Source organism: Eschrichtius robustus, chromosome 3 (genome assembly GCF_028021215.1).
Source record: "Eschrichtius robustus isolate mEscRob2 chromosome 3, mEscRob2.pri, whole genome shotgun sequence".
NCBI lineage: Eukaryota > Metazoa > Chordata > Mammalia > Artiodactyla > Eschrichtiidae > Eschrichtius > Eschrichtius robustus.
This window is the reverse complement of record NC_090826.1, coordinates 100,607,370-100,623,404: the sequence shown is the minus strand read 5'-3', so window position 1 is coordinate 100,623,404 and position 16,035 is coordinate 100,607,370. Positions and strand designations below refer to the sequence as shown.

The 16,035-nt window shown below is 43.1% G+C and overlaps 1 protein-coding gene across 3 annotated transcripts in view; it reads right to left on the bottom strand.

The window, feature by feature from the left end:
• Positions 1–6,757, bottom strand: part of HIPK1 (homeodomain interacting protein kinase 1) — a 47,312-nt gene extending 40,555 nt beyond the window's left edge. For 2 of the 3 annotated variants that reach the window (XM_068540550.1, XM_068540552.1), the window contains exon 1: positions 6,162–6,296. The gene's annotated coding sequence lies outside the window, so the exon portion shown is untranslated. Of the gene's footprint in view, positions 1–6,161; positions 6,297–6,576 lie in introns of those variants that run through there. The other variant, XM_068540551.1, reaches the window with a different exon arrangement.
• Between the last annotated feature and the right edge of the window lie 9,278 nt (positions 6,758–16,035).

Sequence of the window (16,035 nt, the reverse complement as noted above, 5' to 3'; positions counted from 1 at the left end):
TCCCAAACTAGAACAAAAGGCAAAAGGCTATTGGTACTTGTACTTATTGCTAAAAAGAGAACTGAGTCTTGCTAGACTCCAAGGCTTTCAAAAACAGTCAAATTAACAGCTTCCCCACTCCCTGCCATGGGCACATCTATTTCACAACATTTACTGGGTGCCCCACCCTCTGGGCACTACAGTTAGATAACCTTACCATAAAGAATTCAAATATTATAACTATGAATGAAATAGTTGAGTATGACAATGGAGGTAATCATTTATGTGTTTTGCCCTTAGTCTTGACTAACTTGCACCTTTTCCCAGACATACCAATAATAAATTCCTAATGCTTTTGCTTGGAGTCATCTTTGTCTTTTTGATACAATTTAACAATTGGTGATCTAAATAACCTACCATCAGTACTGCATATTGATTTCTTCCTCTAGCACTTGTCCTCAGCTGACATGTACACAGATGTACATATTCTCCAGCACACTGATATATAAAGAGTATTCATATCATTAAAGTGGGTAAATAAGAATACACATTCTGGAAAAAGATAAGATTGGGAAGAAAACTCTTTCACTGGAACACCAAGTATCTCCCACCTACTGCACAATCCTGCACCACTTAGTTCAACAGCCTAACTTTCCCCAAATGGTACTCTCTAGCCCTCTTTTTAAGGTCCCTTCTCAATTCATTCTTCACCTTACAACCGAAGCTTTTAAAAATGCATATCTATCCCTCATTTAAAACTTTAGGATAGGGACTTCCCTGGTGGCGCAGTGGTTAAGAGTCCGCCTGCCAATGTAGGGGACACGGGTTCGAGCCCTGGTCCAGGAAGATCCGACATGCCACAGAGCAACTAAGCCCCTGCACCACAACTACTGAGCCTGCGCTCTAGAGCCCACGAGCCACAACTACTGAAGCCCAACACCTAGAGCCCGTGCTCCATAACAAGGAGAAGCCACCGTGATGAGAAGCCCGTGCACCACAACAAAGAGTAGCCCTCGCTTGCCGCAACTAGAGAAAGCCCGCGTGCAGCAACGAAGACCCGACGCAGCCAAAAATAAATAAATAAATAAAATAAAATAACAAAATAAAATAAAAACTTTAGGATAAAGTCCAAAATCTCTACTTTGGATTGTCAGGCTTTATAAGATCTGGACCCTGATTATTTTTGTAGCCTCGTTTCACTGACTCTTTCCCTCAGGCACTCTCTTTTCCAGTAATTCGAAATGTTTCTGGGTCTAGAGTAGGCCTTTATTTCTCCTGCCCCAGTTCCTTCATACATAACATTCTCTCTCTGAACTTCATTTTACCCTGTCTTCTCTTCTTTTAACTACTACTTATCCTTTTAGCCTTTACTTAAAGCTCACTTTTTCAATGTGGCATAGGCTGTTGGTCTGGACCACAATCTACTTTCTCCTTCATCCCAGGCACAAGGCTAGACTACATTTACCAGTCCCTCCCTCCAATAAAAAGTGACGTATGAGCCTTTAGTGTTCCATTCCCTTTCCACCAGGAGGAACCCATGGAGATCCAGTTTCTGCCCTGAGACAACACTCAAGGGTTGGGAGAGCAGCAAGATGGAAAGAACATGGGTACCTGAATGATCATGTAGAGCAGAGCAACCTGCCCAGCAGGAATGCTCACTTCAACCTGGAACATTTACTTTAGGTTGTTACATGAGAGAAAAACAAATTTCCTTCAGCAAGATTGTTTAGTCAGCCCTACGCGCTGACAAATACATTCAGGATAGCCTTCTCCAGACCACTAGGTTAGATTTCCTGATAAAGGCTCCCACAGCATCCTCTACTACAGAAGTAGTAGCACTTACCACACTTGTACTTATTTATTTCATTTATTCATTGAACAAACGTATTTTGAGCATCTAGTATGTCTGCTGGCACTGTTCTAGATCCCAGGGATAACAGTGGTTCCAGATGGACAAGATGCCTTATCTCCTGGAGTTTACTTTCTACTGGGGAGATAAACACCTCTCCCCCAAGAAAATGGCAGCTAGTGATAAATGTTATGATGAAAACAAACACAATGACATGACAGAGATGGTGGGAGGGGGAGAGATACTCTTTGGTGGTCAGGGAAGGCACTGTAGGATGGTGGCACGTAAAGCTGAGACCTAATTGACAAGAAGAAGCCATCCCAGTGAGAGAACAGTTAGTGCCAAGATACATTCTTGGCCTATTTGAAGAAGAGACCAGAATGGATGGAACGGAACAAGGAAAAAAATAGTAGAAGCAGAACCCAAAAAAGGCAGACAAGGGCCAGCATACATACTGACTTGCGGTCACTCTGGATTTTTATTCTAAGTATGACTATTTGTAACTACTTATTTAAAAGTTGACTTCTCTTCTAAACTGCAAGTTCCATGAGGGCAATTCCCAACAGCTGAGTAGGCATCTTCTTCTTTTGTACCACCGGCATCAATCACAATGGCTGGCATACAGCGTGTGTCAAGTGTTTGCTAAATGAATGACTATAAAGAGATCACATTACTGCTCCATATATAAATGTAAGAGGCTCTCAGAAGTCATTCTGACTAAATTAGAGAAATACTCACATGAGATAGAAATTATAGTCTGTTGTCTACAAGAGAATACTTATTCTAAGTATAGTGATACAGAAGGAAAAAATAAGCTTGAAACCCTGAGGACAGCATTTGAATCAAAGTTCCCCACCCCCTTTCCTGTAGCACTTCCTTCACATGGAACCATGTGAAAGAGCCAGTTCCTCAACTAGTATGCAAAAATAGGGTGTGGAAGGTGGTAGCTGACAAAGAAGGAGCTCTACAATTCTATGTAATTTACAGCCATTTAAACTAATTTTGTAATATTTTGGTAAACTGGCTGAGTGGCGTTTTCCTTCTAGGCAGGATATTTTTTCCTAAATTTCAATTGCTCTCTTAGATTTATTTGGAATGACGAATCTATAGCAACAGAACAAAAGAAAAGTGTTTTTCGTATTTGGTAAAATGGTACTATCTTAGTATGTGCACAGGACAGTCTACAACGTCTATAAAGTTTAGAATAAAGAAAACTATACCTCGGAGTTTCTATCATAAGAAAAATGACAAATTAACAAAAATGACAAATTAGCAAATCAATATGAAACATAAACACTAAGATAGGACCCTGTTTAGATCAGCCAGAAAAGGCCTAAGGAAAATAGTACTCAACTAAGGTAACGACAGTTTGGCAGACAGAAGGTAGAAGGAGGTCTTAGATGAATGAGATAACTTTTGCCAGTATGCCAGGGGATATAGAAAAATGAAAAACCATTTAGAGTAATGCATTTGATTGGAGCAGAAGACACTGGCAAAAAAAGTACAGGGATTCTTACGGCTAAAATGGACCTTAAAAGACTTTCTAAAACCCTGTAACTCCAAGATTAGAAAAAGTAGACCCAAGAAAGCCAAACAAGTTTTACACAGAGCTAATGAGTAGTAATGCTGGCAAAGAATTCAGGTTTTCTGATTCTTTTTCATTAAGTATGGTGGGTAAGCACTGTACAAGGCGCTCTTAAAGAATCCAAAGAAATACACCTAAGTTTCCCTATCTTCAAAGAACTTAAAATGTTGCTTAGGTGATATGACACATAAAAAAGAAAAATATAAAAACAGGATGTAAAAATTTTTTAAGTGCTAAATTATGCTCTACAAAAATACGTAAGGCATTTAGGGAGATGGGAGATTAGGAACAAAAAATTAAAAACAAAAAAGGAAGCGAAAAGCAAATCAGTGATTATTGAAGTTGTACTTGAGAGAAAAATTATTTTGATGACTTGTGTTCAGAATGGCATAAAATTTAAGGGAAGAAACTGGGGAGAAATTAATAACTGTAACTTTTTAAAAAATGGATTGCTTTATATAGTCATGAAAATGAAAATAAAAGGGCTGATCAGGAAGTTCATGTTTGCAAAATTACTTCAAATTACAAAAGAACCAGTTACGATATATAACTAACAACAAGCTGCACAAGTTCCAACTGTAAGAAGTTTATACGGCAGGTTTGGCTCACTGATTTCTACCAACACAACCACTGACTAAGCTGTGCTTATGAAAACAAAACCAGAGAATAAAAGAATTCTATTTTCCAGAGAATTGTGAATGTTGAGATAATCTTTTTTTTCTTTTAGGAGAGAATTCTGACTTGGTTTTCAATCTCAAGTTACCAACCAACTTGCTCTGCAATCCATAAAACTACAATGTCCAAAGATAGGATAAACTATTCATGAAGATATCGCCCTCAAAAGTCCTACTTACTGGGCTTCCCTGGTGGCGCAGCGGTTGAGAGTCGGCCTGCTAATGCAGGGGACACGGGTTCGAGCCCTGGTCTGGGAGGATCCCACATGCCGCGGAGCAACTAGGCCCGTGAACCACAGCTGCGGAGCCTGCGTGTCTGGAGCCTGTGCTCCGCAAGAGAGGTCACGATAGTGAGAGGCCCGCGCATCGCAATGAAGAATGGCCCCCACTCGCCGCAACTAGAGAAAGCCCTCGCACAGAAACGAAGACCCAACACAGATAAAAATAAATTAATTAATTAATTAATTAAAAAAAAAAAAAAAAGTCCTACTTACTAATCAGACTCAGTATGTTTACAACATCTCATTCACCATTTTACTGGTAAGATGTTTTACTGGCGTGGCTGCCTCCAGTTCCAGCCACAGGTACTTTACCAAAATATCCTTCAAGCCTGGAACAGTGTCTTAAAGTCAATGATATCTTTCATCATACCATCATACCAGTTTTATAACACAGAACCCTGAGATGATTACAGGTATCTCCAAAATCACCAGCTGAATTAACAACTATTATATGACTCGTTAGTAGATTTTTATATGTTTTACAGAAAGCTTTAGACCTACATATGAAAAAGAGCTGGTAAAGATTTGCATTCTCTATAATCTTAAAAAAAAAAAAAGAACCCACTACAGACCAGGAATCAAAAATAGCTTTACACAAACAAGAGCAAAATTGTAGGTTCTGCTGAGGGCATCAGCCCCTTAATTTAACCCCACTTCATCAGAAGAAGGAAGCCATGCTGCTGTTTTCATCAGTTACTAGGAAACAAGTAAGATAAAGGACAGATTGGGCAGAAGAGTCTATAGCTGAAATTAATATTTTGATGCAATGACTGAAAATTCCCAAAGTGTCACTAAGAAAAAGCATCTAGGGCTCCCTCAAAGAGTATCTACAACTGAGTCAGGGGGTTAAGTGGAGGAAAGACACTGGAGCTTGGGGTGGGTTTTTTTCCCCTTCTCTAGCCCCTCCTCCCTTCCCCCACCTAAACAGGAAAGAAAGCGCGCCGAGCGTAAACACAGGCCAGAGCTCACGGTTTGTCACCACAACAAATTGGAGGTTAGACCAGCGCTCTTGGAGACCGAGCCCCAGGTCTTGGTTGCTAGGCACAAAAAACGGCCTCTTTCCCACAGACCTGTGAACAGCGGGGGGCCTTACCAAGAGTTTTGGTTGTTTCCCCGCCCCCCTCCCTTTTTTTTTTTTTTTTTTTTAAACGAAAGCTTTGGGAAAGTGGCGTCACACAGCAAAAGTTTCCCTTTGAGCCAGACATCCAGATCTGCCTTGCATAGATATACATTAGGTGGGCCGGTCCCACGCAGTCTCCACCATCATTACAATTTACCAACCTAACGATTAAAGAACAGCAGCGGAGAGGATAGGAGGGCTCCCACACCCACCTCCCCGCGGCCGTCCGTTCCAGACACCGCTTCCTGGTCCCCAACAGCACAAACAACCCCAAACCACGGCACTAAGCAGAGCTGTGAAATTCACACGCACAAGCCACACACTGGGAACCGGCCACGACAGCCGAGAAAAAACCGGCCGGGTGAGAAGACGCCAGGCGGCCCCCTGTCATCTGAGGACAACAACACGCCCAGGAGAGAAGTGGCAGGACACGGGGGAGTTGCCCCGAAAACAAGCCCGCAGCCTCCCCACTTTCCTGGGAACGCTATCCCCTCCGCGGCCGTCACCGGCCGCGCCGCAGGGCTCGGCCCCGGGTCCCGGGTGGGGGCCGCTGAAGGAGGCGCCCCCCGCAGGCCGGGCGCCCCGGAAAGCCGGTGGCCGGCCCGGCCCCGCCGCGGGAAGCCGATGGGAGGTCGCTCCCTGCCAAGGCCACTGCCCCCCCGCCTCGACTCACCGCCGGTGTGTCTGGTTCTCAGCCGCGAGCTGGGGCTGCCGTGAGGAGGCGGCGGAGGAGACGAGATCCGGGGCCCCGCCGCCGGATCATCATACCCCCCGTGCGAGCCGGCCCGGGCCCCGGCCCCCGCCCCCCGGAGCCGTCCCCGCGCCCGTCCCACGGGGGGAGCCCCCTCAGCCTCCCCCCCCGCTCCGCCGCCCGGCCTCTCGCCGCCGCCGCCGCCGCCGCCGCCACCGCCTCAGCACCGCGCGCTCCCGCCTCAGCCTCCCGCTGCCGTCCGGGGCCACCGCCGGGCCCCTGGCTCCGCAGCCGCCGTTGTCGCCAGACTCGACGAGCTGAGCGCCGAGCGGCCGCCCCCATCCGGCCGGCCCCTCCTCGCGGGAACTAGTCCCCAGCCCCGCGCCATGACACCTACTGAGGCGGAAGTGTCGGAGAGCGGGCGGGTTAGGATGACTTCATAGTACTGGTGGGAGGGGGAGGGGGAGTGGGAGTGGGTGGGCCTCCGTGGGGAGCCAGCGTGGATCGAGTGCGGGGATCGGCTCCCCGCCCCCTCCTCACGGCGGACTCCGCGGTGACTGAAAGGTGCTTGGTGGCGGTGTGGCGGTCCAGCTTTCAAATGTCATCCCCGCCAGTGTGACATCACCACCGCCTAGTGTGACACCCCCAGAGATTGGACAGCGCGCGGGGAGGCAGTGCCTACCGAGGAAGCCCCCTGCTGGTGAGGAATTACCTCAGTTTAGGCTTTAATGTTTCGTTGCCATCTAGGGACGTTCTAGCTGCGTGACAGCGGTGTGTAGGATGCGTAAGCCTCCACACGCATTAGGAACCCCTGAGCGGGCTCTTCCATTGCCTCCTCGGGAACCTGGGTTTGCATTAGAAGGTGAGAAAGAATAGCTGTGCTCTGAACCCAACCCCCTCAAAACCTGCAGTGGGCTAATACTACCATAATTTTCTCTCCTCTACCAGGAGAGAGCAAAACCGGGTATTCAGGAAACGGAATGCGTTGGGCACACAACATTCTGAAAAAATAAACACTGCGTGAAAACTAGGTTATCCTAATAGAAAGACAGTTGCCGTCTCCCTGGGCCAAGAAATTCTGGAAAAGTTCAGATACACCTCTTGCTGTGTAAAATGCTCTGATTCCTAAAGTGTGGGATATTTGTAGGGAGACGGTAGTATATTTTTTTCCATCCCGCAAGTGCTGGAGGCGACAAGGATCTGAGCCCTAGAAAGTGGCTGTACAGCACCATGGGTATTTATTTGCATATACGCTTTACGGAGAGGGCAGATGTGGCTAAGACAAGATTCTGCTATCAGGTTATATTTCTCAGATGTCATTCATTATACATCCTTGACCTCTTTGGATGGAAGAGAGAATTTTTGTGAAGATGTGCTAAAGTGGTTATGCTACCTTTGGGTTTCTCTCCTGGCTTAACAGCACTGGAAGCAGTTCTGTTTTATTGGGAACAGGGAACTTTATTTCCCTAGAGGACCAGGGTTAGCAAGAGTGTTCTATCCCACAGGGCAGGTGTGTTTGCTTATTTTCACAGAAACTTAGAGAACATAAAGTCCTACAATGGACTGACCTGGGAAACCTCAAGACATGGAGAGTTGGTGAACATGCCTGCTTGGAGAGCCATGAAAAAGGCAGAACTTGAGCCCTTGGGTAGAACAGATCCTGCTTGAAAAGCAGGCTTCCAAAACGTTAATTGCTTACCGTGCCTTGGTTCAACCCAACTCCATGACAGGCCTCTAAGCCCCTACTCTCCCACATTATGTCCCTTTCCTCTTTTCAAATATATCTCAAAATTTGCCTTTAGGAAGACTTTCCTCTTTGACTCCCACTTGATTCTGGTTATTCAGTTCTGCATCATCATTTGACTACTTTATTTACTTCTTGTACCTTATTTATTTATACTTGTTGATCTCTATTTTCATTGTTCTTTGGTCATTTCCTCAGTCTGTCTCACTACATTGAGACCTTCTTAAGATCTAGTATTTTCCTCTCTCTGGTATTCATATATCCATCCAACAAACTCTGCCTGCTTGATACCAGGCACTCTCCTAGACACTGAGTCAGATGCAAGATGAATAAGTCATGGTCTTTTCCCTCAGAAAGCTTACAGTACAGTCTAGTGAGGAAAAAAAAAAATGCATGGGGACATATATCTAAGATTTGAATGACAGAGTCAGGGAAGATCTTCAGAGAAGGTGATGTTTAAACATGGTATGCTCAAAGAAGTTTCAGAGTTTAGTGTAACTAGAGTTCATTTGTCAATTCAGCAAATATCTATTGAGTATCTTCTGTATGCCAGGTACTGTGTTAGAATTAAGGATAACAAAGAAGAAAAGGGTATGGTCTGTGCCCTGAAGGAGCATACAGTTCAGCAGAGAAGTGGCAGAATGTGGAAACAGTAAGGTAGGCCGAGTCAGATTTTGAAAGGCAATGCAGAGCTAGTGGAGGTTTAATCAGACAGGTAATATGAAGGAATCTGTGCTTTAAAGAGAGAACTGGTAGCTGTGAGGAGGGTGGCAGGCTGGAGTGGGCAAAGACTGGACAAAGAGAGTCTAATTAGAAAACTGTGATGAGGGTTTGATCAAGCAGGGAACACGGAGAGAAGGGAGAAGATATGCGAACTATTTCCTCCCAAAGTCGGGGCAGCTGGAGAGGGAGATGGAGCTGTTGCCAGTTGGAAGCATTGATGTGTCATCTAGGGTGTGATATCCCTCTAGGGCCTAGATTCAGTGTTGTAGACCAGAAGTCACTCAGGAACTGCAGTGCTTAAGGCCAAGTAGGAGAAGCTGACCAAAAGGCTGTGTCTTGAGAGAAATTGAGTCCAAAAGCTAGGCAAACTATCCAAACAAGTAGTAAATCCAAGGGACCCAGAAGAAAAAGAGAATGCAAGTAGAAGCCAACAGTTCTAAAACTGGGAAAACCAGATGAGGGTGAAGGTCTGAAGTAAAGAATAGGAGGCAGAACGTGGGCAAATCCTTTGAATCAACGAGAGAGAATCCTCACTGATTTTTCAAATCTAGACTCCAGGAGACTTTTTATTTGGAAATGATTTCACACTCATAGAAAAGTTGCAAGAATAGTAAAAGGAGCACCCATATACCCTTTACTCAGATTTACTTATTAACGTTTTGACCCTGTTGCTTTAACGTTTGCATTCTCAGCCAAATAGATTACACACGTTTTTATCTGACCATTTGCAAGTAAATCGCATACGTCATGCCCCTTTATCCCTTAATATTTGAATGTCCTAAGAATAAATACATTCTTTTACAGACACAATACATACAATTATCAATTCCAGGAAACTTAACATTGATAAAATACATTTATCTCATCTACCATCTGTATTCCAAATTTGTCAATCCAATAATGCCTTTCTTACCATCTTTTCCTCTTCCAGTACAAGATCCAGTTTAGAATCAAATATTCCACTTAATTGTCAGTCTCTTTAGTCTCTGTTAATCTGAAAGAGATCCTTAGCCTTTCTTTGTCTTTGATATTTTTGAAGAATACAGAATCCTTCTTTAAAATAATACAATGCTCCTCATTTTAGGTTTGTCATTTATGTTTATCTCATGTTTCTTCATTACTAGGTTTAAGTTATCCATTTCCGGCCAGAATAATGACACTGTGTTCTTCTCAGGGTATCACACCCGAAGTTAGATGAATGTCTCTGTCTCTCATTGGGTGGTAATATTTTTTTTAATTGAAGTGTAGTTGATTTACAATATTGTATTAGTTTTCAGGTGTACAGCAAAGTGATTCGGTTATATATATATATATATTTTTTCAGATTATCTTCTATTATAGGTTGTTACAAGATATTGAATATAGTTTCCTGTGATACACGGTAAATCCTTGATGCTTATCTATTTTATGTATAGTAGTTTATATCTGTTAATCCCATACTCCTAATTTATCCCTTCCCTCCCCTCTTTTTCCCCTTTGTTAAACATGTTCGTTTTCTATGTCTGTGAGTCTGTTTCTATTCGATTCCACAGGGACACTTCCTTGACCTTTATCTGAACTGCTCTTCACCCCCATTAGCCAGCCAGGACACTAGTTTTCACACAGGATAGTTGCAAGTTATAGAGATAATATTTATGCAGTATAAAATCAGTAAACTGTCATCGTGGTTAGCAAGTGGTTCTCTCCAGTGGGGCTGGAGTTGGGGGAGGTGCCCTATCTAAACCCTAGAGGGTAAATTCTCTGATGTGAAATAGGGCTTCTGCCTGATCAAGCACTCAGTGCTCCCCGAATGTCCTGTATAGAAGAAAAACACGGGCTTTGGGGGCTGATGTCACTAAGAGTCCTGACTCTTCCAGTTACGAGGGTGTGATAGTGGGTGTGCTTATGAGCCTCACTTTTCTCATCGTTAAAATGGAGATGGTAATACTTTTTCTTTACCTGCCTCATTCTATCCATCAGAAAATTTCTTCAGTGTTACTCCCCACAAATATCCTGAATCCACTACTGTTCATCTCCACTGATACTGTCTACAAAATCAGAAAGTCTATGAGAAGTAAAATATAGAAGAATAATAAGTATGGATTTTTCTGTCCTATCCTGATTAGAAGTGCAGGTTCTAATTATGTATGTATTGACTAGGAGCCTTGCAGAAAGAGGCTGCTCTCTACCAAAAATTACCTTGTTCATTCAGGTGCTCTTCTGTAAGGATGTAAAATATCACAACTTGGTGAATTAAACAGAAAGGCTCAATTCAGACTGAACTTGACGATGCTCTGTTCTCTATTATATCTTACAGCTCTCTCCTCGAAGATGCAGATATTCAAAGGTCAGGACTAATGTTATTCTCTATAAAATTTCATGGTTAAAACTTCATAATAATTTAAATAATTTAAAGAATAATTATTCTCTAATAAATTCATTTTTTTAAGGAAGAGTCCTAGTCTCTCAGGAAGTGTAACCTCTAACCCCAAGGCTTGTGTTGACTCCAAAACAAGTAAAACGTGTTTTTTTCCTCTTAAGCACATAGTTATAAAACATGTTTATTATAGGAAATAGTGTTAATTCATAAAATATTCCAATTATTTACTTGTAGATACTCATTTTTTCTTCTTCTTTTCTTCATTTCCTCCAAATATGTGTATCTATGTAATATCCTATATATATGCGTATATATATATATATATGGTTATAGATACACTTTTCCCCTGTGAAAGCTTTGGTGGAGGAAAAGGGATGTCTTTCTCCCTTCAGCTGCTTGTGTTAAAGAGGTAACTCTAATAGCTTCATATCCAAACAAAATGCAAAGCCTCTTTCTCCAAAAACCCCAGTTCAGCTCACCAGTATCTCTCACTGCTGCAAGAGCTTCCTGACTGGTATTCCTGCTTTCGTTCTTGCCCCATTCTCCATCTGTTGCTTTTAAAAATATATATCAGATCATACCACCCGCGCACACACACTAAAGCACTTCCCATTACACTTAGACTAAAACCCAAACTTCTTGCTTTAACCTGTAGGTCACATCTGATCCAACTTCTGCCTCCTTCTCTGAGCCCATCTCCTCTTCTCTCCCGCTGGCACAGCTCTTCTTGATGTTTCTTGGGCACAGAGGTCATTGCTGTCACATGGTCTTGGTGCTGATGCTGTCCCCAGGTCTTCACCTTTCCACCTCTCAGGTCTCATCTTTTTTTTTTAATTTATTTTATTTTATTTTTGGCTGCGTTGGGTCTTCGTCGCTGCACGCAGCCTTTCTCTAGTTGCGGCGAGCGGGGGCTACTCTTCGTTGCGGTGCACAGGCTCTCATTGCGGTGGCTTCTCTTGTCGTGGGGCACAGGCTCTAGGCACTCGGGCTTCAGTAGTTGTGGCACGTGGGCTCAGTACTTGTGGCTCGTGGGCTCTAGAGCGCAGGCTCAGTAGTTGTGACGCACGGGCTTAGTTGCTCCGCGGTATGTGGGATCTTCCCGGACCAGGGCTCGAACCCGTGTCCCCTGCATTGGCAGGCAGATTCTTAACCACTGTGCCACCAGGGAAGTCCATCTCAGGTCTCATCTTAAGTGTCAATTCCACAGGGACACTTCCTTGACCTTTATCTGAACTGCTCTTCACCCCAATTAGCCAGTCTTATTTTCTTCTTAACACGTATCACTATCTGATATTTATTTATTTATGTATACTGCCTGTCTCTCTCTTTTAGAATTTAAGTTCCATGTGGGCAGGACATTTTCTGTCTTGTTCACTGTTTTATATCCTCAATGTCTGGAACACATGCCTGGCACATAGTAGGCATTCAATAAATATTTGTTGAATGAACAAATGAATGAAGGGATTTATGGACACTAGTTTTCACACAGGATAGCTGCAAGTTATAGAGATAATATTTATACAGTATCTGCCAAACTAAACATTCAATGGTTGTCAGCCCCTTGAGGGCTATGAACTCTGCTTTATTCCCTCTTGGAGAGAAATAGTATTTATTGAGGAAGGATTGCCTAAAGGATGTGCAATCCATCCATTCCTCCAATGATTCATTTATTCATTCACCCAATGTTTATCATTAAGAACCTGCTATGTGTTCTAGACAGTAGGGATGAAATAGTGAACAAAACAGACAAAAAAATAAATAAAAGAGCCCTGGAGTTTACATTCCAGTACAGTGAGGCACACACTAACCTCAATAGGTAAATGATTTCATATGTAAAGTGCTCTATGGAGAAAAAGCAAGGCAGGGAAAGAGGGAGTGGCAGGCAAGGTGGTTGTAATTTTAAATAAGATGATCAGGAATAGCCTCACTGAGCAAAACCTTGAAGGAGGTGAGGGAGCCACGTGGGTATCCTGGGTGGAAAAGATGGTAGGGAGAGGGAAGAAGTGAGGTGAGTGCTTACTGGGCACATTGGAGTAACTGCAAGGAGGTCAGTGTGCCTGGTGCAGAGTAAGTGAAGTGTGGGAGAGGAGGAGGAGAGGAGCCGGCAGATTGTGGGCGCCATGCAGACCACCAGGAGAACTTTGGTTTTTATTCTGAGTGAGCTGCAAAGCCATTGGATGATTTGAGCAGAGAAGTAACATGCTATGATTTATGTCATGGCTGCTGTGGGGACTCTACTTGTGTATTTGGAGAGGAGGGGGACAGTGTTGGAAGCAGGGAGAACATTTAAGAGGCTACTGAAGAACTCAGACAAGAGACAAAGGTTGCTTGGACAAGGGTGGTAGTGGTGAAGATGGTGAAAAGAAATAAGATTCAGGATATGTTTCAAGGTAGAGTCAACAGGATATACTGACAGATGGTAGTGCAGGTAGGAGGGGAAAGCAACAAGAAAGGGAGAATAGGAAACCAAGCTTACTAGAGACACATAATAGGGTTACTCAGCAGTATGGAACGCCATTCTGATGTATGAGATCATGACTTTAAAATGAAACCAGTCAGCCTGGTTGAATGATTTCTCCAGCAACATCTAGCTGCTCTAGTGCAGGCAAAGAGTAGATAGATATTATGATTTATCCAGAATTGGAGTTTTTCAAGGCAAGTTTGAGTGAAAGAGAGCAAGGGAGTGATATTATATTGATGGATTGTAGCATACAGTCCAGTCAAGGTAGAAAGTGAAGCTCAGAGAGGGCTTACGAACAGTAAAACATTGGCAATGAGGGTACTTGTGCAGATAAGCTGGGAGAAAAGAGGGTTTAAATTTGAGATTTCAGATGTAGGATAACTTATGATAACGACAGGGTGGTAAGGTAGAGAGAGGGAAATAAGGTCTTTGGAGATGAGGAGGTCAAAGAAACTGAGAGGCCAGAATGTTGAAGTCATCCAGGATGAAGACAGAGTTCTGAAAGAGGAAGTGAACAGGTGGAGATATGGAGAGAGTGGCACTCAGAGAGGGTGAAAACTCCTGGCCCTTTCCCACATCCTTTACCCTATGCATTGCTTCCATCTGGCTGTTCCTGAGTTACATCCTTTTATAATAAACTGATGATCTAGTGAGTAAAATGTTTCTCTGAGTTCTGTGAGTTGCTGTAGCAAATTAATCAAACCCAAAGAGGGGGTCATTGAAACCTCCAATCTATAGTGATGGGTCAGAAGCACAGATGATAACCTGGACTTGTGATGGGCATCTCAAGTGGTGGCGGGGACAGTCTTGTGAGACTGAAGGCTTAGTCTGTGAGATCTGATGCCCTCTCCGAGTAGATAGTGTCAGAACTGAGTTGAATTATAGGACACCCAACTGGTGTTAGAGCATTGTTGGCTGGCAGGGGAACCCCTGCTTGCAATTTCGGAATTTTGGGTGCTCAGACCTTTTAGCAGGTTTTCTCCAAACCTTATATTCCGGACTCCCTAAGCACCAGGCATCTGGTCTCACCCTCATGCTTTGTTTCTACAGAGCCTGGTTAGTAGGGTGAGTGAGCTTGACCCAATTTTCTTGGCTTCTTAGAAGCACACCTTTCAGTGAGCACATTAAGGATGGGGTTGTAGCACTGGGGACAGACTTCATCCTCCACTCCCCAAAGTTATTATAAATTGATGGGAAGAGTTAGGACTGGTTAGATAGCCCTAATACAATAGTGTTTTAAATATGTGGATACTGCAAGGGAAACACTAACCCAAGGCTAACCAGAAGTTTTGTGTGATTGAAAGATGATTCAATAAGCTATCCGTTTAGGGAAAGAACCAAGCCCAAGAATCTGGGAGCTTTCTGTGATCTGGTGGGTCCAGGATGTGGTCAAAGAAGAGAAAGTTACCCAGGAATGAGATAGTCAAGGTGGGAGGGTGTATCTAAATAAAAGCATTGTGGCCAAAATAAAGACAAGCTTAACCATTCTGAGGATGAGAATCGCCCATGGGCAGCTGTAGATACAGATACTAATAAGGGCAAGCAGAATCATTCTGTAGTGATGTAGGTGGGATATCCTATGGAAGAGAAAGAGGGAAGTGCCATGAACCCAAGACAAAACAGCTTGTGGTGGTGGTGGTTAGAGAGGGTGAGAGGTGGGAACAGGTTATGGACTGACAGTTACTCACTAGTGATAGCATTGAAAATACATGCACATACAGGGAACTATATTCAATATCCTGTGATAAACCATAATGGAAAAGAATATGAAAAAGAATGTGTGTATATATATATATACGTATATATACATACATATATGTATATATGTATGTATATATACGTATACATATATATATATGTATAACTGAATCACTTTGCTCTACAGTAGAAATTCACACAACATTGGAAATCAGTTATACTTCAGTAAAATAATTTTTCTTTTAAATGGACCTCCAGTTGGAATTTCTCCTGCTTATGAACCACTCCAAGAATGCAGAGAGAACTGTCTCCCTGGGGGTGGACTTGAGATAGAGAACCCAGGTCTAAATCCCTTTTCTTGAACAAGTGGACTCACTTATCTTCTATTTCCTACCACAAAGGGTAGTCTGGGTCAGGAGTAAGAGATGGTTCCCCAAGGCCAGTCAGGCAGATTTTCTTCCCTAAAGGGACTTAAATCACTGTCAGTCTCCTTGTGGAAAAGTACAAGTTTTCCCACAGATCATGAAGCAAATAACTAATTGATCTCTAGGGAACTTCCTTTCTCCCAGTAACTTCAAGCTTCATTGCAAGATCTTCATAGATCTATGGGGTCATCCTTAGATTCTAAAAATAAATTATATTGGCTTCTTAAAGATATAGCAATGCAGCATGTTTATATGAGGGAGTGTTGAGAAATGAAACAAATAAGACAACTGCCAATCTCTATTATAAGCCAGACAAATTTAATTTAGAATAGTATGAAATCTTACCATTATTTCTTTTTTTTTTTAATTTAATTTATTTATACTTATGGCTGCACTGGGTCTTCGTTGCTGCGCGCGGGCTTTTCTCTAGGTGCGGCGAGTGGGGG